Consider the following 26,592-nt stretch of genomic DNA (forward strand, 5'->3'; position numbering starts at 1 on the left):
GAAATTATCGTGTATTTCACGGGCACTACTCTGTTGAATCCCCTGCTCTTCACACTAACGTTTGACTTTGTGTCGTAGTTCTTTAAGAAAGAGTGATCAAACACAAAGCCCGTTGAATTTGAAAAAGAAGTATTTTAAAGAACTTTACTACTTTATTGTCAAAAACAAGGAAATGAGGATGGAGTATCCCCCCTCCCTCATATACGGGATAATTTCGGTTCTTTTTTAGTTTTAAATTCCTAATTATTTTCACTTGAAAAAAATTGTTTTTTTATTTAGTTTACCCCCGCCCCTGCGTTAATCATTGGCTATCAAGCAATAAACGATGTCGGATGTGTCACGTGACAATGAAACCCTATGATTCAACCGTAGAATTTTACTGTGTTGCCCGTAGGATTTCGATTCTGACCTCTATGCAGTGTTTCTAAAATAACTAAAATTTCGACATTCTTAAGAATCTATTTTTCATATTCTATACTCGAGTTAAGATTTTTCAATAATTGTATAAGTTTTCAGATGTGGTATGACATAGCCGACAACACTGGTTTGTATCTTTAAAAAAGAGATTTAGGGTCTATTCCAAAACTTGGAATATGTTTAATATTCAATCCCACTCATATAGTAAGCTTATGAAAAATGCTATTGCTCTTATGCTATAAATAATTAACACTTAATGATATAACCTCTTTTGTTCTAGAGTTACTTTCGATTTACAATCAACTCAAAATCTATTATAACCAAATTGTTCCTCTAGACTTCTCATACAAGCCTAGATACTCATGAAAACGCCCAAAGGTTTTTTGGGGTTAGGATGCTCATCCATAGACCAGAAGCTATCGTCAACGCAAAAGTACTGTATACACTGTTATTTCATTTAAAAATTCAATGCATGAAAACGATGCATTTTCGCGAAAGAAAAGACACAATTTTAGAGATCAGAGCGGGCATAAGTCGAATCCTCTAAGTTAACAATCTTAAACCAAACAGACTACATTGAATGAAGAAATCCAGCACAAAAAGAAACGGAAAAGGCCATTAATATAAGTTATGCAACCCTCATTTAACTCCCCAAAACAATTAGTAGCATTGGCTCTTCAATGAATACGCAATATATTTTCAATTGAAATTATTCTTTACTCGATGGTCAATATATTTGAAAGAATGAATTATTTTAGTCATTTTATAATTATTATTATTTCGCCATTAGTAAGCATATAGATACAGTAAACCCTGGCATTGGGGTTTTTGGACAAGCAAGATCCCCTTTCCTTTATCAGGTTCACTCTATATATAAAAAAGTCCTAGCTACATTTTTTAAGTTTAGCATTAATCCGCAAAAATAAAATGGCGGGCCCAAAATAGGTCTGTCAAAACTGTTTTTGAAACATAACCACAATATCACTTTTCCTTCATGGCATCCCCTTCTTAAAATGGGATGCTTAAAGTTAAAAGTATACAATAGTTGTTCGTGTATAGTAAGTGCTCTTCATTAATTGTTTTGATTAACATAGTTATGTATTTATTTTAATTTTCTCTATCTTGTAATCCGTCCCTATGAACTATCCCTAGCTCTAAGAACAACAAGCAGTTTGCACGAATACAAAGAAACAATATTTTATTGATTAAATTTATATTAAAATATAAAAAAAAAAAATGTTCTTGTATGTTGAGTCAGGAAGAGGTTCTTTGGCAGGAGCAGAGGCCACATAATTGCACAGCTTAAATGAGCAGTAAATTCGTTAGGTGAAGGATGAGCAAAAAAGAAAATTGATTAAAATTTTTTTTTAAGGGTTCTATTTTTTTAGTAAAATATAAAAAGGAGAGCAAAAAAATATAAGTGACTTTTACTGAGATTCTATTTAACTTGAGGTTTAGAACCCTTGTTTTTTTTTTATTTAAACTTTAAAATTATAAGAAACCAGTTCTGCTGCACTGTCTTTTTATGTAAAAATAAGCGTCTATACACAAAAAGACGAATGCAACAGAAAACAGGCTTATACAGAGTTTTAATGCCACAAATTTACTGCCCAGCTATTTCATTATCTAGAAAAGAAAAGGAAAGTCAATCATTTGCAGACAATAGACAATATGTTTTTCCGAACTAAAAAATTTATAAAAGGATAAATTTGGAAGACTGGCTAAATATATTACAAGAGCGAAAACCTAAAGATGGTTGCGATCTCTGGTCAAGACCTTTTTTCTTCACATGTAATTATGCTTGCTATTAACAAATCCTTTTAGACTTTCCTGGAACATTTTGTGATATAGGAAAAGCACAGATACAAACGTGTTCATTAAAACTGAATTAGTCAATACAAGAGAATATGCTAAATGTGAAAATGAGCACTACCTAAGGAGGGGCGGGGGTAGTATGGATTAGTTTTTGGCGCAAAAGAAATTTGCTGGGCGAAAACTTTCGTGGGTAGATAAGGTGTGATTTAAAAAATTACATTTTCTAAGAGCCGTTTTCTAATCATAAGAATATATGTGCATCCAGGTAGTCAAAAGAGCACATCTCCAATATCTTAGTAATTTCTAAGGGTATTAAGTTGAAACCTTCAATCATTGGTGAGGAGGGTGTCGAACAAAATCAAAGTATACTATATACACCTAAGTAGTCGAAAGGGCGCGTCTGCAAAATATCAAGAGCGGCTAAGAATATTTAGTAGACGCTTTCAGAGGATGTTGGGGGAGGATTCTAAACTAAATCGAAAGACACTCTGTGCATCCATTTCGTCAAAATGATGAACCTATAATATAACAAGAATCGCTTAAAGTTGATATAATATAACAAGAATTGCTTAAAGTATTAAGCTGAAACCTTCGGTGCATGTTGAGATAAATCCCGAACAAATTGTCAAAAGACAGTATCCGCAACCTGTCACGAACAGCTTTTGATATCAAGTTTAACTTACAAGGAATGATCAGAGAGCAAATTGAATTCAACGATAAGATACTACCTGCATTCAGGTTGAAAAAGGGGCATATCAAAAATATCTCAGCAACTTCTTAGGGTATTAAGTCGACTTTCAGATAATTGTACAGATGGTACTGGTCAAAATCAAAACGCACTATGTGCATCAAGGTTGCCAAAAAGACATATTGACAGTATCTCAGGAAGTTCCATGGACCACAGTAGAAACTTTCAGGGAATAAACAAACATTGTATAACAAAGTCAAAAGCAACTGTGTACATAAAGTTAAAAAAAGGGCACATTTATAACATTTCAGGAACAACTAACAGTAAAAACGCACTATGTGCATCAAGGTTGCCAAAAAGACATATTGACAGTATCTCAGGAAGTTCCATGGACCACAGTAGACACTTTCAGGGAATAAACAAACATTTTACAACAAAGTCAAAAGCAACTGTGTACATAAAGGTAAAAAGAGGGCGCATTTATAATATTTCAGTAACAACTAACAGCATTAAATAAAAATTTCGAGTGAATATCGAGAGCTATATTGAACTAATTCAGGAGACATTATGTGCATTATGAATGTCAATATGGCGTATATGCAATAACTCGGGAACATTTAAGAGTATTAAGTGGGAACTTTCACCCTTTTTTTAACGCCTTAAGCGAACTAGCTGAAACTGTGAGGGAACATTGGACGGAAAGGACAAGTAGATACCAAATTTTGACTTGTTGACAAAGGGAGCTCATCAGCGACAAAGAATGTTGTATTGAAAAAAAATGGTTGTATTGATTCTTAGTGTGAAATGTTCTCTTTTTTTGATCTCATTAAAATTTCAGGCCGTGAAAACACCTCAATAAAAGTTTCAGAACCAAGGGAATCGCAACTGGAAATAAATCTTGTAAGGGATTCTTCATCTCTTTTTTTTTTTTTTTTTTTTTTTTTTTTTTTTTTTTTTTTTTACAAAAAATCGATCATGTTGTGATCAATTTTTACCATTCTGAAAATCCATTATTTTCTGCCACTGCTTTCTTTTGTTTAAAGCCATTCCTTTCGAAAGTATAGAAAAAATATGGTACTTGTCAGTTATCGCGACAGCATGTGCAGCACAGTAATTGTTTTAAGAATCTGAGCTCTCCGCTTATCTCTTCTAATAGCGATCCTTAGAATATATTATTCAATAGATAAAATGGAAGATCTCATTAAAATTTCAGGCCGTGAAGACACCTCAATAAAAGTTTCAGAACCAAGGGAATCGCAACTGGAAATCTTTTTTTTTTTTTTTTTTTTTTTTTTTTTTTACAACAAATTGGAACTATATTAGCTAATATACTAGCTCAAAATGCATCAATGTAAACAAACAAGCTATTAAAGCAAAATATAACACACCCAAAAAATTCCGCGCCGGTTGTCAGAAGACCTTTATGCGACACTGGTCGAAGAATCTATATTAAAAATTATGAAAAATAATAAGAAATGTAAAAACTTGTCAACCCTCCCACATTTTTTTTTACCTTGGAAAAACGTAATAGAAAATCCTTTCTGGAGGACGGTGTATTTTCCTAATTTTCGAGCTTCGAATTGGTCTTTAAGCACAGATTTGATGGTGTCAGTATTGCAAAATTCAACCGGTCCAATGTCGCCAGTAACCAGAATTTGCAATTTATCTTCAGGCACTTCACTGGAAAAATATGACTTGAAGTGAAAAAAGGATATGGCTATCACGATGAAAACCATTAAAACTCTTTATAGTCAATTAATGTCTTAATTAAACTTTATTTTAATTTGTAGAGGACAAATTATGAGGACCGATGTGGGTAACATCGGCCCTGAAGGAATGCATATTACAACTGCTCCCATGCACATCATGTTTTAAGCCGAATCATGAAAGATCCCGTAAAAACTAAAATGTCTTTATACTGTCTTACTGTTGATATTTCTAGAGCTTTCGACAATATTGTGCACTCCCAGGCTCTATTTTCCCTTGCGTCTTCAGGTGTTAATCCTTCCGTACTAAGTTTATTGTCTTCTTGGTATTCAAAGTCTAAAATTCAAGTTACCTGGAATGGCCGAATATCTGACCCGGTAAAAATTATTAAGGGAGTTCGGCAAGGTGCCGTATTGTCTCCTAGTATATTTAAATGCGTACTTGCATCGTGCCTGCGTCCCCTTAGAAGTTCTGTTTTTTACGGTAATATTGGTTTGTCTTCTATTGCATGTGCCGATGGCATTCTTCTTGTTGCCCGGACTCGCCGTGGATTGCTTTCTAATTTTAGTATATTAACCAATGAACTATTTAAGATTGGACTGTCAGTTAATGCGTCTAAATGCGAGTTTATTTGTTTTAATAGCCCTTATGCGGTCGCTCCATTTGTTGCTGGGACTGCAGTTCTGCCATGTTCTTCTTTAGTTCGTTGGCTTGGTCTGTGTTTCGGCCCAACACTTTCCACTACCTGTTCATCCCTAGTGAATCAAGCCGTGAAAAACCTACGGCTTCGCTTACGGAAAAATATCCCCAAACAAAAGCTGTTACAACCGCAACGGTTTGTGCATGATTTATAACGCTTATTACGCTCCTGTTCTTTTGTTTTTATCAGGCATGGCTCATCTGTTTCGTAAGAAAGATCGACATACTCTACGTACGGCTTATTTCAGATATTGCAAATTCCTCCTCCGGCTTCCTAGATGGCACCGAAACAAAAAAAAACCAGACCTACGTTGCCTGGGCAACGTGAAGTGTTGCGGCAACCTTTGTCCGGCTTTGCCGATTAAAGTGTTGCGAGAGCAACACTTTGGTTTTGTTTCTTCGCTATCGGTTAAATGCTGAAGTTGTCAAAACTATCAAAGCTTTCAAAACGGCATATTCAAAGAAGAACACAATCAGTAATCACATGATCAAATTCTTCAGCGTTGAAAAAACAACAGCAAAAGAATATCGGAAAAAGGGACTAAATTGAGTTTGCAGCCAGTTGAACATTATCTTTTTCAATCGTAGACATCGTAACGGATGAAAACTAGGAACAATATCTTGTATAATCTAGTTGGTATTAATTATAAAACTATCCGGAGCTTTTCAGGATCAAAATACCATAGATGACATTCTATTAATTATTACGAAACTACCTCATTGTTTTGTATTATCGTTTGTACCCGTTGCGTAACATCTTAATTCTAGGTTACAGTGATTGATAGACCATCGATATGAACTTTCTTACCGACAGATTTACAGGGATCGAATACAATGTGCACCAATTTTGACAAATTTCTAGCCTAAAGTGAACCGATTTTTACTTACAAGTCCCTCTCCCGAGATAGACATCAGGTTCAACCGGAAACAAATAATGGGTACACCAACAAGCAAAAGTTGCAAACTCCTCATCTCTGAAAATGATTGTAACCTAACAGCCGATTATTACTTACTAGACCCCTAAATGTCACTTTGCAGCCGGTTGAACTTTATCCTTTTCAATCGTAGACATCGTGATGGATGGAAACTTGGAACATTATCTTATGTAATCTAGTTGGTATTATAAAGCTATCTGTAACTTTTCAGGATCAAAATACCATCAGGGACCCATAAATTTCCTGTAATGACTCGCCATCCAGGATCGCTTATTATTGGATGGCGAGTCATTACAGGAAATTTATGGGTCCCTGATTCCATAGATGTGTACCAATTTGCACAAATTTGTAGCCCCTCGTGAGCCTCCTCTAGCAACCGATTCTTACTTACAAGTCCCTCTCCCGGGATATACATCCAAGTTCACCGGAAACAAATAATGGGTACACCAACTAGCAAAAGTTCCAAACCCCTTGTCGCTGAAGTCATTGTAGCCTAACAGCCGATTATTACTTACAACTCCCCTACATGTCTTACAATCGGGAACCAAGTTGTTTTTACCATCAATTACACCAGAAACAGATAATAGGTACACCAATCAGCAAAAGTTGCAAACCCCTCATTGCCAAAGATGATTATAAGCTAATAATCGACTGTTGCTTGGAAGTCCCCTACATATCTCACAATTGGTATCGGCCTATTTTTGGTTCAAGTGTGTGTGTACCTTACCACTGAAGTTGTCAACCCCTTGAAACTTTCAAACTGGTGTATGTCATGAAGGAATTTTTTTTAACAAAAAATGGATGACATATAATTTGATCAGCTCATCAAGGTCTATCGATTGTCATTGAAAAAAAAATTCTATCTGTCTTAGTTTAAAAGTTGACTTTTTTGCCGGAGGCCAACTTTCTAACACCACCACTTAGAAAGGAGCAAAGGATAAGCTCTAATTTCTTTAGCAATGAGAGAACTTTTAAAGTTTAAGAGGTATATCTGATACCATTTCTCTATTGCAATCCCAAGTAGAAAAAAAGAATGGTAAAGTCAGCTGAAATCACGAACAGAAATGGCTAGAAACAATAGATGGCAGCACTTTCGGACCCGAGGGAAAATCGCACTTTTTTGTTTCTGTAAATTTTTCTATTTATCACTCAAAGAAGATATATTGTCTGTGGGGCCGGGGAACTACCGCATATATTTAACACTTTATAGATTTTAGTCCATCTTCAATTTGAAACTGGTGCCTGCCTGCTTGCCTGCTAGAACGGAGCTTTCCACTCGAAAGCAGAAACATGGTTTGATGAAACGAAAGCTTGGCTGCACAACTTCAGATACTCCTCTCTGACATAGGCTATATAACTCCACTTCACTTCGCACACCATAGGCTCTGGCTCGAGGACAAGCAAAAACCATCCTTTTTAGCCCCAGGCAAGAGTTCTACGGAGCTTTCCAAAATGTAATGTCATATTCATCAATCCGGCCTGAGGTCCACACTTTCCGTAAAAACCGCACAGGTTAGACCCTTACCAGTTTCCAGGAATAAGCTGAGATCGGCGGCATAGGGAAAAAAAAAAACAAAAAAAAAAAAACGGGACAAAACCAAAGTGTTGCTCTCGCAACACAATAATTGCTCGATTGGGTTTAATAGATGTGCCTTCTCGGATTCGGTCTTCCAGTGGTGATTCATGTAAAAAGACTATCAACTTTATTCACGTTTATGACCCTCTGCAGCCTTTTTTCCATATTGATACTGGTTAATTTGTCCATGTTGTCTTTTGCTAGTTTGAATTTTTTTTTTCTTCGCTGTTTATCGTTTTTGTTTATTTATAAGACTCCGTACTTTGTGTTTTTTATACTTTTACGGGTAACAAAGTTCATTCATTCAAAGTTGCTATCAAACAGTTCGTGGTAACGGTAAGGAGCAACCCGGCGCAATAGTAAACGAAACTCTAAAAAATGGAATGTTGATGCCAAAATATACATCAAAAGAATCAGCTTTTAATGCTGATTTTAAATATATAAGTTTCATCTAATTTAGTCTTTGTCATCAAAGTTACGAGCCTGAGAAAATTTGCCTTATTTCGAAAAATAGGGAGAAACACCCCCTAAAAGTCACAGAATCTTAACAAAAATCACACCATCGCATTCAGCGTATTAGAGAACCCTATAGCAAAAATTTCAAGCTCCTATCTACAAAAATGTGGAATTCCACATTTTTTGCCAGAAGACAGATCACGTGCGTGTTTATTTGTTGTTTTTTTTCCCAGGGGTCATCGTGTCGACCAAGTGGTCCTAGAATGTCGAAAGATGGCTCATTCTAACGAAGTTGAAAAGTTCTAGTAACCTTTCTAAGTAACCAAAAAAATTGGAGGGCACCTAGGCCCCCTCCCACGCTCATTTTTTTTCCCAAAGTCAACGAATCAAAATTTTGAGATAGTCATTTTGTTCCGCATAGTCAAAAACTATGTCATTAGGGATGACTTAACTCCCCCACAGTCCCTATGTGGGAGGATCTTTCATTGAAGGAATATGTCATGGGGGAAGAGAAATTCAATGAAAAGGGCGCAGGATTTTCTAGCATTACTATAAAAAAAAAAAACGATGAAAAAATAAACACTAGTTTTTTCAATTGAAAGTAAGGAGTAGCATTAAAACTTAAAACGAACAGAGATTATTACGCATATGAGGTGTTTTTCTCCTCCTAAATACCTCGCTCTTTATGATAAAGTATTTTTAGTAATTTCAACTATTCATTCTACGGCCCTTCTGATTGAAGGGTAATTCTTAAAGAATTGGGACAAAAGTTAAGATTTAGTGTAAAGAGCGAGGTATTAACGAGGGGATAAACCCCCTCATATACATAATAAAAATATAAGAATATAGAAGTTTCTTACGTAAGTTAATTCGTAAGTGACGTATATTTTTAACTAATAAAAACGTTTGTTAAAAATTAAAAGTTCTAGTTGCCTTTTTAAGTAGCCGAAAAATTCGAGGGTAGCTACGCCTCCTTCCCCATCCATTATTTCTCAAAATCGTCTGATCAAAACTAACAGAAAGCTATTTAGCCAGAAAAAGAATTAATATGCAAATTTCATTTTAATAATTTACGTGCGGAGAGCCAAAATCAAACATGCATTAATTCAAAAACGTTCAGAAATTAAATAGAAAAACTAGTTTTTAACTGATAGTAAGGAGCGACATTAAAAGTTAAAACGAACAGAAATTACTCCATGTATGAAAGGACCTGTTCCCTTCTCAACGCCCCACTCTTTACGCTAAAGTTTTTTACTGTTTAATAAAGTAGAATTTAGAGAAAGAGTCAAACTTTAGCGTAAATAGCGGGGCGTTGAGAAGGGAACCGGCTCAATTGTAAACGAAAGTCTGAAAAACGGAATTTTGATACTAATAGATACATCAAAAGAATGAGATGTTTAAGCTGATTTTAAAAATATAAGTTTCATCCAATGAAGGCCAACCCATCAAATTGTAAGAGCCGAAGAAAATTTGCCCTATTTTGGAAAACAGGGAGTAACACCCCCTAAAAGTTGTAAAATTTTAACGAAAATCACAACATCGCATTCAGCGTATCAGAGAACCGAACTGTAGTAGTTTCAAGCTCCTGTCTACAAAAATATGGAAATTCGTATTTTTTTTCCAGAAGACCGATCACAGGTGCGTGTTTATTTGTTTGTTTTTTTTGTTTTTTTTTTCCAAGGGTGATCGTATCGACCAAGTTGTCCTAGAACGTTGCGAGAGGGCTCATTCTAACTGAAACTAAAAGTTCTAACCTAACCTAGTGCCCTTTTTAAGTGACGAAAAAATTGGAGGGAACCTAGGCCCCCTCCCAAGCTCATTTTTATCCCAAAGTTAAAATATCAAAATTTTGAGATAGCCATTTTTTTCAGCATAATCAAAAAAGATAATAACTATGTCTTTCTGGACGACGTACTCCCCCACAATTCCCTGGGAGGGGCTGCAAGTCCAAAACTTTGACCAGTGTTTACATACAGTAATGGTTATTGAAAAGTGTACAGACATTTTTGGGGGGATATTTTTGGTTGGGGGGTTGATGTATGGGAGCTACGTGGAATGATCTTTCTTTGGAGGTATTTGTCACGGGGAAAGAGAAATTCTAAGAAGGTGGCGCAGGATTTTCTTGTATTATTTATAAAACAAACAATGACAATATAAAAATGAAAAAAGTTTTTTCAACTGAAAGTAAGGACCAGCAGGCAATAAGACGCATTCTTTCATTCATTCATAAGATTCCATCTATTTTTATTCGAGGCCAAACAAGAACCAGCCTCAGGAGAGTTTCATCAGCCGACGATGAGAATGTGTTCCTGCTTTTAGGTTTAATTTCCACGGCAGTCCTGTGGACCTTACCCATATAGCCCACTGGAAGTATAATAATGTATTATTATGCTTCCATAATAATAATTACATATAATGATTAATATTTTTGATTAATATTGACTAATATTGATTTCAAAACCAAATAAACAGAAAACAGTAAAAACATAATACATCTACTTTTTCCGTCAATCAAACTAAAGAAAGCAGGGAATTAGAAAAATCGATGCTATTACTAAAACAATTTTTATTATTAAGTATAACAAAGTAACAAAATTATCTACATTTGTAGATATTATTATTTATTAGATATTATTACTATTAGATAATTATTTGTTTTTTTGACAAAATCTTTAAACTAGCTGTCGAACTTAGAATAGAAAAGTAATACAAAAAAGTTCAAATATGCAAAATCATCTCATTGAGGAAGATGAAACTTGTTTGCTGCTAATTTAGCTAGACTTGGGGCAATAGTAGTCTTATGACACCTGTCCTATTCTGAAAAATCATTTTTTTTTGTGTATTTGAAAATTAAAAAATAAAATAAAATTACAAAAATAACAAAAAACCAGAAGATAATGGTCCAACATTTAAAAACGTCTTGTTTTCAGACTGACAAGTTTTTTCAACTGAAAGTAAATAGCAACATTAAAAATTAAAACGAACAGAAATTAATACCTAGATGAAGGGGATTGTCCCTTCCTCAACGCCTCGCTCTATACGCTAAAGTTTTTTAGTTCTTGGAAAGAGCGTCTTGCTGTTCTAATTAAACGACCCTAGTGTTTCAGGAATCATTCTTAAAAAATTGCAACAAAATTCAAACTTAAGAGTAAAGAGAGGTTTTGAGGAGGTGGCAACCCCATTCACAGACAGAATAATTTGGTTCGTTTAAATTTTTAATGTCACTTCTTACTTTCAGTTGAAAAAAAAAAACTTGTCTTTTTACTATATTTTTTATCTTTTTTTGAATAATTTCAGAAAATATGACCCCATCTCCACGGAGGAGCCCCCTTACTATGAAAGTATCCTCTAGATAATTCAATACCCCGGACAATTACTTTTAATACCCCGGACAATTACTTTTAACCACTCCTCGTGTAAAATTGAGACGGAAAAGAGAAAGCAAGCCAAATAAAAAGAATTTTATTTAAGTTTTGAATTTTATTAATAATTTTTATTTAAGAATTTTACGTAAGTACGATTTGTTAAAAATGAATTGCATTTTATGTTAAAAATGAATACTAATACATGTAATAATACTAATACATGTCCAATTCTTTTTCCTGAACACGCTGCTTAGCATAATCTAATTCATTTTGTATGTGTGTTTTCACTTATGAAATGACAAAATTCATCACAATTTTAGAATAGTAAATCTGTACAAATTCGCTTCGTTACCTTTATTATTTTTATCAAATGGAAAAATAAAAAGGATTTTAAGTAAGATAAATTATGAGGTTATTAACCTCATGTTCAATCTGTCTAATTACAATATTCATGTCCAATTCTTTTTCCTGAACACGCTGCTTAGCATGATCTAATTCATTTTGTATGTATGTTTTCACCTATGAAATGACAAAATTAAATCAAATTAATGTGAGTATTTAAACAAATTACTTAGATTTTTTGGCAAATTTTTAGCTTCACAAGTACTACTACTACTAAAAAAAAAAAAAAAAAAAAAAAAAGAAAAAAAAAAAAAAAAAAAAAAAAAAAAAAAAAAAAGAAAAAACACTTGATTCTACGTGTTGTAAATGCCGAGTCGTTCGGGAGGGCTCTTAAGACCCATTCTCCCCACCCCCAAATCCTGAGGTTTCTAAAATTTCTGGGTACCTTGTATTATGTTCATAAATAAATTTGTTATTACTGTTAATAAATTTATTTTAAAAAAAAACATAGGTTTTACGTGTTCCCAATGCCAACGTCTCTAGAGGTAGTTTTGAGGATAACATGGCAATGCTAATTGAAAGGTGTGTTAAGCACACCTTTCGTTTTCGCTTCGACATTCAACTTTGCTCTTTACTTTCACTCAAAAATGTATTTTTTTTTGTTAAATATGTACCTTTTTTAATTTAATACAGATTAAATGTGCATGTTAGCAAATAGCCTATTTTGTGCAGAGAGAAGGTTAGAAAAAAAGCAGAGAATAAGAGATTCTAATAATTAGGAATCAAAGTTTACTTGAATAACAGCTAAAAGTTCTGAATCGAGGAAATTAGAATTTGTTGGACCCACGACCTCTCGCGAACAATTCAAGACCTTTCTCCATATGCGATGATGCACCAAGAAATCAATGGAAAACCTACTTCATGATAAAGCTGTTGCAAGATCCTTAAATTATGAACTTATAAGTTTCCGTCTGATAAATATAAAATAGTGCTATTGAAATAAACTACACAAACCAAAGCATTTTTTTCCTTCTTTTTTCAACTATTCCACTGTTTCTATTACAATACTAAAGGCTTTAATCATAAGCAGCTCTTGCCATTTACCTTGCTATTTGCAGAAAAAAGTAAGAACGTGAGACTTAACTCGAAACCTCACATTTCGTAATCTAGGTCCAGAGCAATATACCAATGTGAAGTAAGTCATTGCGTAAGTATAGCAATAAATTTATAACAGAATGGACATTAGACAATTTGATGGAAATGAGGCGGTCTATCCACTGCATCTGGCACCATTCTAATCAATTAATCGAACTCATATTTATACCATAGAATCCCCTTACGAATACCTTGGTAAATAGAGTTTACCCAGCCTCATAGCTCTAAACGTTCTGGAAACTAATCCAATGATTCCCTAAGGACACAGAGAAAAAAAAATGATACACAATTGTGCGGACAATTTTCTGAATTTGGAGGAGAAAGGCTATAAACATACAATGAAAAGTTTTTGAACATGGCAATTCCAATGGTAATTTCTAGATCTGAGGCCATTTTCCAGAGATTTCAGGTTTTTTTTTTCTTTTTCAAAATTTCAAAACTACACATTACAGTCGAGTTAAAAGTGAATTAAAGTTACCAATCCTGGATTTCCTTTAGTTGAGCATTTTTAAAGAACAAATTTTTGTTAAAAATTTTCAGTTTCTATGGCCCAAAGATTGTTCTTTATTAGGTTGGTTTTACTACTGCAACTGTGACATATGTATTATGAGCGTAAGGGTTCGTTATCAAAGGCTACTTTGGTGAAGTTATTAGCCCATTTTGCAAGCTTAGAAAAAGCTCCAGTAATACATATCTAAAACAACATAAACAAAAAAGCCTAGAGGCTTTAGTGACTTCAGAGGTAAAGGGCGTCAATTCATATCATCCATCATTATCAATCTCATAATCGTGTGACAATCTCATATAATACCAGGATTTGTTCAGACACTAATTCGACTAAGGAAAAGACTAGATAACATATTTAGGAGTTACATGTGGGGTATGTACAAATTATAATTTATTGACTGCGTTTCAGTTTATTGAGAATCCACAAGTTTTTGAATAGTACATTTTTGGCCAAAGAAACATAATGACTGATGAAATCCAAAGACAAACGGACAAGGCACTTAAGAAAACGGAACATTAACAAAATAAAATAATAGATTAAACTGTCAATAGCATGACAGTTTTTGAAAGCTTTTTTGAAGTTTCTGCAGCAACAACTGTTCATCTAAAAATTTCTAAGTTACATTTAGTGAAAATATAAAGTGTGTGCATGTGGGGGGGGGGTATGCACCCTCCAATCACTCTGAATCTTAAAAAAGGCACTAGAACTTCTGATTACCAATTCAATGAGCCCTCTCGGAAATTTATACAATCACCCTTTCTATATAAACCTTATATGCTCCTAGGCATAAGTTACAACCCTTGCCCTTAGGACTGTTGAGGGGGAGGGGTGTCATCCTCAAAGACATAATTTCCAGATCTTTTAACTATGTTGAACAAAATAATTATGTCAAAAATTTTGATTGTTACCCATCAAAAGAATTGAGTCTGACTTTCAAAAGGGGGGTCTCACAAGAAAAAAAGAAATCCAACAAAAATAACACCATTGATTCAACATGACAACAACCTTTACTGTGAAGGTTTCAAACTCCTATCAACAATAAGAGCTAAGAGCTCATATGACACTTGTGACGAGGCGAGAAGAGCTAAGAGCCAAGAGATCATACGGTATGAGCTCTAACAAAATTCTATGAATCAATAGACTGATTTAAAAAGGAAAATAAGAGGCTTAATGCCGGTCGGGATTTAAAATAAGAGCTCTGAGCCACGATGTCCTTCTAAATATCAAAATTTGGCAAAATCCTAGATCGGAATTTCTAATCGGCAAAATTGCCGAGGATGTGGAAGATGCAGCTAGACGTTATAATAGTAAAATATTATCCTGTCATGTTAATAAATTGAGAATTAGTAGTCAATCCACATTTGTCCCAGTTAAAGATAGGATAGGGGTCACAATTAGTGATAAGAAAAGAGTTAAAGAGAAATGGGCAGAGCATTTGAGAATGTGCTAAACCAAGACACAGTTGCAGGAAAAGATACTGAAGAAAACAAAAAGTTTGTTATACCTTGGATGTGAAGGAAGATTTGTTTTGTGAGGAAGAATTAGCGACAGAACTAAAAGAATTACAAAATAATAAGGATCCAGGTGCTGATAATGTGGTATATGAGTTTCTCAAATACGGTGGCTCTGAGGTTAGAAATAAGATTATGAATATGATTTTTGAAAAAGGGGAAGTATGTAGCAATTTTAGGGAAACCCTAATTTAACCACTGGATAAAGAAGGTGAAAAGAATGAGTGTGGTAATTATCGAGGCATTAGCCTGGTCTCTGTAGGTAGCAAATTATTAAGAAATAAAATACTTTTATACTGAGAGATATTGTAGACAAAATTATAAGAGAAGAACAGAGCAGCTTTAGAAAAGGTAGAGGATTTATTGACCGAAGAATGGCTTGCTATTGACAGCAAGAATGGATCTACCATCCCCTTCAGGCCCATTATCAAAGCTTAATCTAAGTATATTCCTCAAAATGAAAAGACTTTAAGGGATTTTGCTCCTTCCTTCAGATTGACCTGAAGAACAACTGGGGTCGCGAGTTAAATGAAATTGAAAATCCCTAGGTTTGTGATAGTGTATATCCATGCCACTATAGAATCTTCAAAAATTTTGAAACTAAAACTATACTGGGTATTTTTTTCTTTTTTTACAAAGACATTAACGAGAAAATAATTGTGCTCCGTTGAAAGGAACAACGTTACATTATGTGTTTTAGATGCAAGTCGAATCAGTCAGCTAAGCTACAAAGGAAAATAGAGGAAAAGCAATGACTAAAGAGATGGCAGCTGCACGTGCAGTAGTCAGAAAAAATGACAAAAATTAGAATAATTTGTCTCCTTCTCTGTTAATGAAACGATTTCCCTATACTTTTTTCATTAAAAAAAACAAAAAAACATACATATGAGACACAATGCACATTGGAAAAGAAGAGGAGATGGGAAAGGGAGAAACAAAAGACCAAGAGAGATATAGAGCACTTTCAAATAAAAATTACTCTATTGGATATCGTCAAAACTCTGCTCTTACTCAGGAGAATACAATTCCAGATTTTAAAAGAAAATCTTCATATCAAGAAAGTAAAAAATGAAGAGAGAGAGAGAGAGAGAGAGAGAGAGAGAGAGAGAGAGAGAGAGAGAGAGAGAGAGAGAGAGAGAGAGAGAGAGAGAGATCTTTCCCCCTTTTTCCTCCCTCATGGGACAGAAAAGGGAGTAAGGGAGAGAGGTGCAGGAGGTTAAGAGAGGAAGAACAGAAGGATAGGAGTAAGAAAGTTAGGCGGGAGAGGGGCAAGAAGGGTACATCTAGATTATAACAGAAGGGATTATAGAAAACCTTTTCGGTGGATATTACTTTCTTCGATTTTTTTTTACAACCTTTGTTCTATATCGGATCAGATTACTCATTTATGGCATTAATAGGCAAGAAAAAAGAGCAGCATCATGGTAATTGTAAAATTTTGGTCGTTCAAAGTGGGCATTAAATATTAAAATTTTTTACTATCTCAGTAATATTTTTTTTATTTCTCACAAATATTTGGTAGTGTAATCACAACTTTTATAGAAAGAAATGAAGTTATTCGGAAATCAATGCTTACTTTCAAAGAAATTCGTTTTTCACTAAACTCGGCTGTGAGCTCAACATTTGCTCGGCAGGTGAAAATACCCGCGTCTTCTCTGGACACGTTTCGAATGAAGAGTCCGTTCTGTTGGGGGAGATACTGGCTTTGATATGTGTCTGCAAAAGAGAATAATTTCATAAATCTATATCGATCGAACAGATATCTAGCCGAAGCAGTTAACTCAATGATAATTTTTTTTTCTTGCTTGACTTTATCCCTATTGTTCAATAAAGCTTATAAACTGTAAAAAATATATTATGTAACATATATAATATTACATGTATACATATTTTGTAATATATATATATATATATATATATATATATATATATATATATATATATATATATATATATATATAATAAAATATATTACACACAAATGGAAGTAGATGAGACGAATGGAGTCTCACACCAAATATCGGCCTGAAGGAAAACCTCTTTGAGGAAAATTTTTTAAACTGTGGCCTAAAAATTTTGGTTTCAAAATGTTTTAATCCTGTCCCAAAAAAAATCGTCCGATACCTCAGATAAAAGTAGAAGATGTATGCTTTCAATTTTTATCAAACAACTTAGTTTTAAGATTTTAATTTCACTTTTAAGATTTTAATTTAAAAAACACCTAGTTGGTGGGGCGCTTCGCCCCCCCCCAAGCCCCCCCGCGCGCGTAAGTCGTTACGCGCCATTGTAGTTGTGTCCCTGTGTCCCACCTGTGAATATAGATAGATTTATATATGTGTTCCAAACTACGTAAAAATTGCGAATATACAACATTCTTGGCTTTCCCATTGTCTGTCCATATACAAAGCCGTATGTACTAATAATGACGTCATATGCAAACGCTCTTTTTACAAACAAACAAACATGCATACACACAACTCGTTTTTATATAGATAGATAGATACAATACAAATTAACTACGTAAAACTTGTGAATATACAACAGTCTTCGCTGTCCCATTGTCTGTGCGTATAAATAGATTGTCAGGTTTACCGACCCTCAAAGATGCAACATACAATTGTACATTGGTAAAGCAATCTGTATTAAGATCTATACCGCATTTTTCTAGTGATTGCCCTTGAGCTTTGTTGATGGTGGTTGCAAATGCTAATCGAATTGGGAATTGCAATCTTTTAAATTGAAAAAGCAGATCCGTTGGAATCATGGGAATGCGAGGAATAAGAACAGCATCACCCTCATAAGGCCCTGTCAAGATTGTGGCCTCTATTTGGTTTTCCATTGTTTTTTTTTACGGCAAGTCGCGTGCCATTGCAAAGCTTTGGTGGGTTGATATTTCTTAAAAGTATAAAAAAAAATGAAAAATCAACCTCGCTTTTCAGAAAATTTCACTTTGCACAATCTACAATGAATTGAAGAAATATCAAAGACTATCTATAGAAAAAAACTCTTCCCCAGTTTCTCTACCGCTCTTACTCAGGAGAATACAATTCCAGATTTTAAAAGAAAATCTTCATATCCAGAAAGTAAAAAATGAAGAGAGAGAGAGAGAGAGAAAGAGAGAGAGAGAGAAAGAGAGAGAGAGATCTTTCCCCCTTTTTCCTCCCTCATGGGACAGAAAAGGGAGTAAGGGAGAGAGGTGCAGGAGGTTAAGAGAGGAAGAACAGAAGGATAGGAGAAAGAAAGTTAGGCGGGAGAGGGGCAAGAAGGGTACATCTAGATTATAACAGAAGGGATTATTGAAAACCTTTTCGGTGGATATTACTTTCTTCGATTTTTTTTACAACCTTTGTTCTATATCGGATCAGATTCCTCATTTATGGCATTATTTAGCAGCATCATGGTAATTGTAAAATTTTGGTCGTTCAAAGCGGGCATTAAATATTAAAATTTTTTACTATCTCAGTAATTTTTTTTTTTATTTCTCACAAATATTTGGTAGTGAAATCACAACCTTTATAGAAAGAAATGAAGTTATTCGGAAATCAATGCTTACTTTCAAAGAAATTCGTTTTTCACTAAACTCGGCTGTGAGCTCAACATTTGCTCGGCAGGTGAAAATACCTGCGTCTTCTCTGGACACGTTTCGAATGAGGAGTCCATTCCCTTGGGGGAGATACTGGCTTTGATATGTTTCTGCAAAAGAGAATAATTTCATAAATCTATATCGATCGAACAGGTATCTAGCCGAAGTGGTTAACTCAATGATAATTTTTTTTTTCTTGCTTGACTTTATCCCTATTGTTCAATAAAGCTTATACACTGTAAAAAATATAGTATGTAACATATATAATATTATATGTATACATATTTTATATATATATATATATATATATATATATATATATATATATATATATATATATATATATATATATATATATATATATATATATATATATATATATATATATATCAGTCTTCATTCAGAGTTCGTTCAGTAAACACCTCTTTTTGGATATTAACCTTTCAATTGAGTAAGGCTTCAACCTGTGTGATTTCCCTAGAGACATTATTTATCCGATTGTTTACATTTATTTGCTATTGACATTTTTACTACGTGAATTTGAAATCGATACTTAAATATCATATACCTTGGGACTTTGAACTTGATAAGTACCTACAGTGAATTTCTGACCTACAATAACTATCAAGATTTTGACGTCAGAACCGGTTTAACGGACTACGCTTTTGGATTGTCTATGGGACTCGTAAGATGGGTGAGAAACTGATATTAAATGCAGTATTGAACTTCATTAGCAGAGCGCTTAACGATGGCATTAAAATGGAATCAAATCAGCGGTAGGCTACTACGACCAGGAGACAATTATACTAGCTAAACGAATTCTCCATACAGAACTTAATGAGCCTAATAGAGTAGTAATCCGTGCCAAAGATGAGGACAATATTCTCGAAATGTCGAAAACCTTAGTAAACGCCGCGAAGCAAAAAGTGAACATTCCTAAATTCGTGATATTCAGCCCCTGTGAAGTTCCCGCAATAGGCGATGCCGTTAGCGCCACAGCTATTTCTAAAATAAACGAAATGTCTAGGAAGTTGGACGGTGCTCTAGCAACGCTAACCCACCCTCAAATGAGCCTGCCTAAGCCCTCTCAGCAATCCTTAAATTGTGCACCCCCCTCAAAGCCGTCATACGCTGTTATGGTGAAAAACCCACCAACTGACCTTAGAGGCCCAAACGAACGCAAGGTTTTCTTGGACTCCATGTACCTGAACTCTGTGGAAGACGTTACGGAATTAAAGTGCACCAAAAACGAGTGGAAACTTGTCGTTGGAACTAAGACAGCAGCCACGAAAATAGTTGAAACTATGAAAACATCAAGCCCAAGTCTAAATGCCTCATTAAAAGAATCTGCTTATATCGGCGTGGTCAAGCACCTGCCGGAGGATATCGATCACTCGAAGCTCGAAGAATTAATACCAAAATATACGAAGGTAAACCAGTGTGGAAAGTCGAGAACATATAAAGTATATTTTCAGACGCGGAGTGATCTTGAAGTTTTCCTTGAAAACTCGGTTAGAAGTGGCTACGAACGATTACAAGCCCAAGAATTTGTCTTCCTTCCGCGCCGTTGTTTCAACTGCCACAGGATAGGCCATCTAGCTTCCAACTGTAAAAATCCATCAACATGTTCAAAATGTGGTTCGCATGAGCACATTTCCACGCGCGAAGCTCCCTGCTCAAAACTCCCTTTTTGTAGAGTGTAAAGTGCCGGGTCATACCTGCTACAGTATTAGTTGTCCCGAAAACAGGCAACTACAGAAATCATGAGCAAGTGCTATAGCTTCATTTCATGGAACATCAATGGCTCGTTCATTGAGAAGCTCCCGATCCTTAGTGATTTAAGTGTCGAACATGATGTAGTGTGCATTCAAGAGCACTTTATTACCGTGCAAAGTGAAAACCTGCTAGAACTGAATCATACCACCAAGGCCTACAAAGTCCCAGCTAAACAGAGCGGCAGCCGAGGAAGACCTTCAGGAGGCCTAGCTACGTTTGTTCGGTCATTTGTTCTGTCCAGTCTATTCGAAAAGTCTGACAATCTTCTCGCAGTACGAATTGAAAGTTGTGTATTTATTAACGTGTATTTGGCAACAGATTATAAAGATGAGCATTCAGAACGTCTTTTTGCCCTTTCTTGTGAGAAACTAAATTCATGTATATCTAAAATTAAGCGCCAGGGTTTTTCTTGTGTAGTAATTGGAGATTTCAACTGCAACTTTTCTGAGATTTCTTCTCTACAATCATCTCGTACCTCTTTGATTAAGAATCTTTTTGGTGATTACCTTGCTGTGGTAGGAAAAGATAGGGATTTTACATATATTCACAGCTCCTCTAGTGTGTCAAATCTAGACCATGTTGCCATTTCTCATGATTTAACTGTTCAAAATGTTAGGGTAGTAACGGACTATCAGATTTCTGATCACCTTCCTATCTCGTCTTCTGTACATATTGTCTCTTCGAATGGTCACCAAACCCGCCAGGAAACTCAACAGCCTAAATTTCGTCTTGATTGGCTTAAGGCTGATAAGCAACTATTTGCTCTGGCGACAGAAGAAATTCTTAATAAAATCCGTATTCCCTTTAATCTCCTCCAAAAACCGAAAGATCTCTCTAAAGAAGAAGTCCGAATTTGTCTCAATATTTATTGTATTGAAATTTGTCACGCTCTCCTTCATGCTGAGAGGTTAGCGGTACCTAAAGTAAAAGTTCGTAAAGGGATGGTGTAAAAATGGCCCGAGAATCATTCGCTGGTAGCCGCTTGTCATAGAGCAAAATTCTGGTTTTAAGTATGGAAAGATTGTGGGTGCCCAAGATCTGGTACCATTAATAGCATCAGACTGACTACGAAGCGTATATTCTCGAAGGCGCTCTCCCTCCACCGCAAATCTCTCGTTGATAGCTATTCCGCACGTGCAAAACAGGATCGAAATTTTCTTTTCAAGTCTGTATCTTTGGCAAAGCCTACCCCTCTGTTGTCGCCGTCTGAAATCCCCGGACGGACGGCCCTGGACGGTTAACCAAAAAGCAGAAATTTTGGTACCAGTATCAAAACGGAAATCAGTAAAGTAACAAAAAAGGTAAGTATTTTTTTTTTTGCTATCAGCTTTGGTAACCATGTCCAGTTAATAAACAACCACTTTCATTAATAGACATGTAAAAAAAAATTCGAAAACTTATGGATTTAGCTGGATGAGTTATGCTAGACTAAGCTTGAACAAAAGGTATCAAAGAAACAAGAGCTAAGAGCTCATATGGCACTTGTGACAAGGCAAGAAGAGCTAAGAGCCAAGAGATCATATGATATGAGCTCCAACAAAATTTTGTGAATCAATAGATTGATTTAAAAGGAAAATAAAAGGCTTAATGCCGGTCAGGATTTAAAATAAGAGCTCTGAGTCAGGACGTCCTTCTAAATATCAAAATTCATTAAGATCCGATCACCCACTTGTAAGTTATAAATACCTAATTTTTTCTAATTATTCCTCTCCCTTTTGCCCCCCAGTTGGTCGAATCTGGGAAAACGACTTTATCAAGTCAATTTGTGAAGACCCCTGACACGCCTACCGATTTTCATCATCCTAGCACGTCCAGAAACACCTGACTCGCCAAATCACTGAACCCCTGCCCCCAAGTCCTCCAAAGAGAGCGAATCCAGTACGGTTTGGTCAATCACATATCAAGGACATTTGCTATTTCTATCCACCAAGCTTCATCCCAATTCCTCCACTCCAAGTGTTTTCCAAGATTTCCCTTGCTAACTCCCCCCAATGTCAAAGATCTGGTCGGGATTTGAAATAAGAGCTCTAAGAAATGAATTCCTTCTAAATATCAAATTTCATTAATATCCGATCACCTATTTATAAGATAAAAATACCCCAATTTTCAGGTTTTCCAAGAATTCCGGTTTCCCCTTCCAACTCCCCCAAATGTCACAGGATCTGGTCGGAATTCAAAATTAGAGCTTTAAAGCACAAGATCCTTTTAAATATTAAATTCCATTAAGATCTGGTCACCCTTTTGTAAGTTACAAATACCTCAATTTTCAAAATTACCCCCCTCCTCAACTCCACCAAAGAGAGCAGATCCGGTCCGGTTATGTCAGTCACGTATCTTAGACAGGTTTTTATTTTTCCCACCAAGTTTCATTCTGATCCCTCCAGTCTAAGTATTTTCGAAGTTTTAGGTTTCCCCCTCCCAACTCCCCCCATATGTAACCAGATCCGGTCAGGATTTAAAGTAATAGCTCTGAGACAAGATATCCTTCTAAATATCAAATTTCATTGAGATCTGATCACCTGTTCGTAAGTTAAAAATACCTCAATTTTTCTGATTTTTCAGAATCACCCCCCCCCCCCAAACTATCACAAAGAGAGCAGATCCGTTCCGGTTATTTCAGTCATGTATCTAGAACTTGTGCTTCTTTTCCCCACCAAGTTTCATCCCGAGCCCTCCACTCTAAGAGTTTTCCAAGTTTTAGGTTTTCCCCTCCCCAATGTCACCAGATCTGGTAGGGATTTAAAGGAAGAACTCTGAGAAACGATATCCTTCTAAATATCAAATTTCATTGAGATCCAATTACCCGTTCGTAAGTTATAAATACCGCATTAATTCTAATTTTTCAGAATTACCCCCCCCCCCCCTAACTACCCCAAAGAGAGCAGACCCGTTCTGATTATGTCAATCATGTATCTAGGACTTGTGCTTATTTTCCCTACTAAGTTTCATCCCAATCCCTCCACTCTACGTGTTTTCCAAGATTTTAGGTTTCCCCCTCCCTGAATGTCACCAGATCCAGTAGGGATTTAAAATGACAGCTCTGAGACACAATATTCTTCCAAACATCAAATTTCATTAAGATCTGATCAACCGTTCATAAGTTTAAAATACTTCAATTTTTTTGAATTGACAGACCCCCAGATGGTCAAATCAGGAAAAAGACTGTTTCTAATTTAATCTGGTTCAGTCCCTTATACGCCTGCCAAATTTCGTTGTCCTAGCTTACCTGGAAGTGCCTAAAGTAGCAAAACCAGGACCAACAGACCAACAGAATTTGCAATTGCTATATGTCATTTGGTTAATACCAAGTGCCATAAATAAAAATTTTATTAAAAAAATAAAAAACAAAAAATTTCATTAAAAAAAGAAAAAATATATAAAGCTTGTTAACAACTTAATTTAACTATGGAACCGTTTAGAGAAGACAACCTCCATTAATCTTCTGTTGGATATGTTCAGTGCACAAAATGCAAGGATGCAAAGTCAATCAAGCAGTTATCTATCTGGGTAAGGAACTTTTTGCAAAAGGTCAAGCACATGTCTTATTGAACAGATTTCGATCCTTAGAAGGATTTTGAATTAAAGAACTGCAATAAAAACAATTATAAAGACGTTTTTATTACATCCTTGTAGGAAGGTATCTTTCTTGTATGCTTGTCAAAGTTCAATTATTCCCCATCCTTTTAAAAATTGCAATCTATTCAAAACAACGCCATATCAACTTGAGCTTCTAATTTCCTCCATTTATATGTATGGTTTAGAAAATTTATATATAAAGTAAGAATAAATAATTAAAAAATAATAATCCTAAAATAGTTAATTGATATATAAAATAGTAGACAAAATAATTAAACTTAAACAAAGGAAAATGCTTGTCAAAGTTCAATTATTCCCCATCCTTTTAAAAATCGCAATCTATTCAAAACAACGCCATATTTCAACTTGAGCTTCTAATTTCCTCCATTTATATGTATGGTTTAGAAAATTTATATATAAAGTAAGAATAAATAATTAAAAAATAATAATCCTAAAATAGTTAATTGATATATAAAATAGTAGACAAAATAATTAAACTTAAACAAAGGAAAATTGGGAATTACAGAATAAACCAAAGTACTTTATACTGCACTTACATTAAACTAGCAACAAAGCCAGTTAGAAGACGGGCAAAAAAGAAATATAAATAAAAAAAATGTACCCCACATTCTTCATGACAACTGGAGTTTCCCTCCTCCCAACAAAAATATCGGAGTCATCTCACCCCACCCCAAAAAAAAACTCCACTTTAAAAAAAAACAACTCAGCTTGATTCCTCTGCCTTTAGACAAAATAAGGTAGGGTTTCAAGGACATATATAGGAGGGGGGAGGGGTTGAACCCCCATCCCCCCTAAAATGTTTGTCTGAATAAATAAAAACGTAACAAAAATACATCAAAATAATTTCTTATGCGTTTTTTAGTTTTCTTGTACCCCCACCCCCTAAAAAGAAATTTTCATTTTTATAGTCTCAGTGGAACACTATCCCCTTCTCCAGTCGAATTATTTATCCATCTGCACCTGTCAAATTGAGAAGCGCAAAATTTATTAATTTAAGTTTTTGTGAGAAATGATGGCCACTTTACTGCCTATTTTCATCTAATTAAAGCTCTGCATTATACAACATATCACCTCCTCTGTTCATCTTAAAACATTAAAATAAAGGCCAAACTCTTTAATACTTTAGACCATTTCCTCTACCCTACAATGCATAATTGTTGAGGTTCCCTTTATTTTGTGGGCATTTTTTTGTTTGCAAGTTTATCTAAGCAACCTATTATGCCCTCCCCCAAAGAAAATCCTGGATCCACTATTTTCTCTCTGAAAATCCAATTTAAAATAACAAATTTCAAGACATTAAAATGTCTAATAACCAGACAAAGAGCCTGAGTCATAGATATCAAAGAATATCTAAACAGGTTTTTTGGAAGTGACTCAGAAAAAGCAAGTCTCTGACTGAGATCAGGTGCTTGAAAGACCAAGTTTTGGGCATGTTGCAATCCAATCAAAGATTCTGCCTGAGATTATGTCTGTGGCCGACTACTGGTTGGTTTACCCAATAATAAAACAATAAGTTTGGAAGTTTGATGCCAATGATTTAACCTATTTAGGGACCAAAAAACTGAAGAGAAATTTATTATTTTCAAAGATATATAAAGTGATTAAAATAAAATGTAAACTAAACAGCCAAATTTGTAAATAACAAAAAAAGCATGAAGCAGTAACCTATACTCTTTATTTTAAAGTAAGAAATATAGACTATCCCATATTTACCAAAAAGCCTTCTGTTTTACTTGATCAAGAACAATGAATTTGGATTAAGTACGCAATGCAGGGTATATATTTGCACATTAATGGGGTGGAGTCTGAGCTCTGTTAATATAGGCTAATCATACACACCAAAGGCCTGCAGCTTTTGTTAGCCTAGTTGTCCATTAAAACAAGTCGAATATACATCTATAGGAGGTACAAAGAGCTTTATACTTACAGTTTTATTTATTTTACTAGTTCTCAGCCAGCCAAAGGGCTGGCTGAAACGGCTGCCCAAGTGCTAAGACAAAATGCCGGAAAGTTTGATAATGGTGATGGAGGGAATATGCCACCAGAGTTGCAACGTTTTCTGTCTACGAATATGTTCCCTGAGTATCGTAAATGTCACACTTAAGCCCTGTCTTAATTGATGTGTCGGCTTGCCTTTAATTGGTAGATTAAATAAGCCGTGGCTTTTTGACTTAAATATAAAGAATTGTCAATTTATTCATATCAGCAAAATGAATCCTTGTCAATTCTATTTTCTTTGAAGCAATCAAATCCTCTTTGTAAATAACGAGTGAGATTTTTTATTTACAGTGAACTAAATTTCAGCACCCATGCTAAGAAATCTGTGGCTAGATAAGTATAACCTTTCCAATCGATCTCCTAAAGCCATAAGATTTCCGTGTGATAGACTTGTTGGTTTTAAGCTCGAAGCTATAATTTCTATATCCTCTCTATATTAAAAAAAGTATACAACAGTTTTCAAA

The 26,592-nt window shown here is 35.0% G+C and overlaps 1 protein-coding gene and 1 long non-coding RNA gene across 5 annotated transcripts in view; one reads left to right on the forward strand and one right to left on the reverse strand.

The window, feature by feature from the left end:
- LOC136027528 (zinc finger MYND domain-containing protein 11-like) overlaps positions 1 to 26,592 on the forward strand; it is a 447,024-nt gene that overhangs the window by 322,612 nt on the left and 97,820 nt on the right. The gene's annotated exons all lie outside the window — the stretch shown is intronic.
- On the reverse strand, positions 1,599 to 26,186 carry LOC136027534 (uncharacterized). 4 transcript variants are annotated; one of them, XR_010617622.1, is made up of 4 exons: positions 26,058 to 26,179; positions 16,751 to 16,890; positions 4,434 to 10,657; positions 1,599 to 2,043 (listed from the first exon to the last, which is right to left on the reverse strand). It is a non-coding gene; the product is annotated as an uncharacterized LOC136027534 (long non-coding RNA). The 4 variants fall into 4 exon arrangements; XR_010617623.1 differs by lacking the exon at positions 1,599 to 2,043 and adding an exon at positions 18,728 to 18,867 and having other exon boundaries at positions 2,999 to 10,657; positions 26,058 to 26,186; XR_010617621.1 differs by lacking the exon at positions 1,599 to 2,043 and having other exon boundaries at positions 2,999 to 4,600.

This window comes from Artemia franciscana, chromosome 5 (genome assembly GCF_032884065.1).
Source record: "Artemia franciscana chromosome 5, ASM3288406v1, whole genome shotgun sequence".
NCBI lineage: Eukaryota > Metazoa > Arthropoda > Branchiopoda > Anostraca > Artemiidae > Artemia > Artemia franciscana.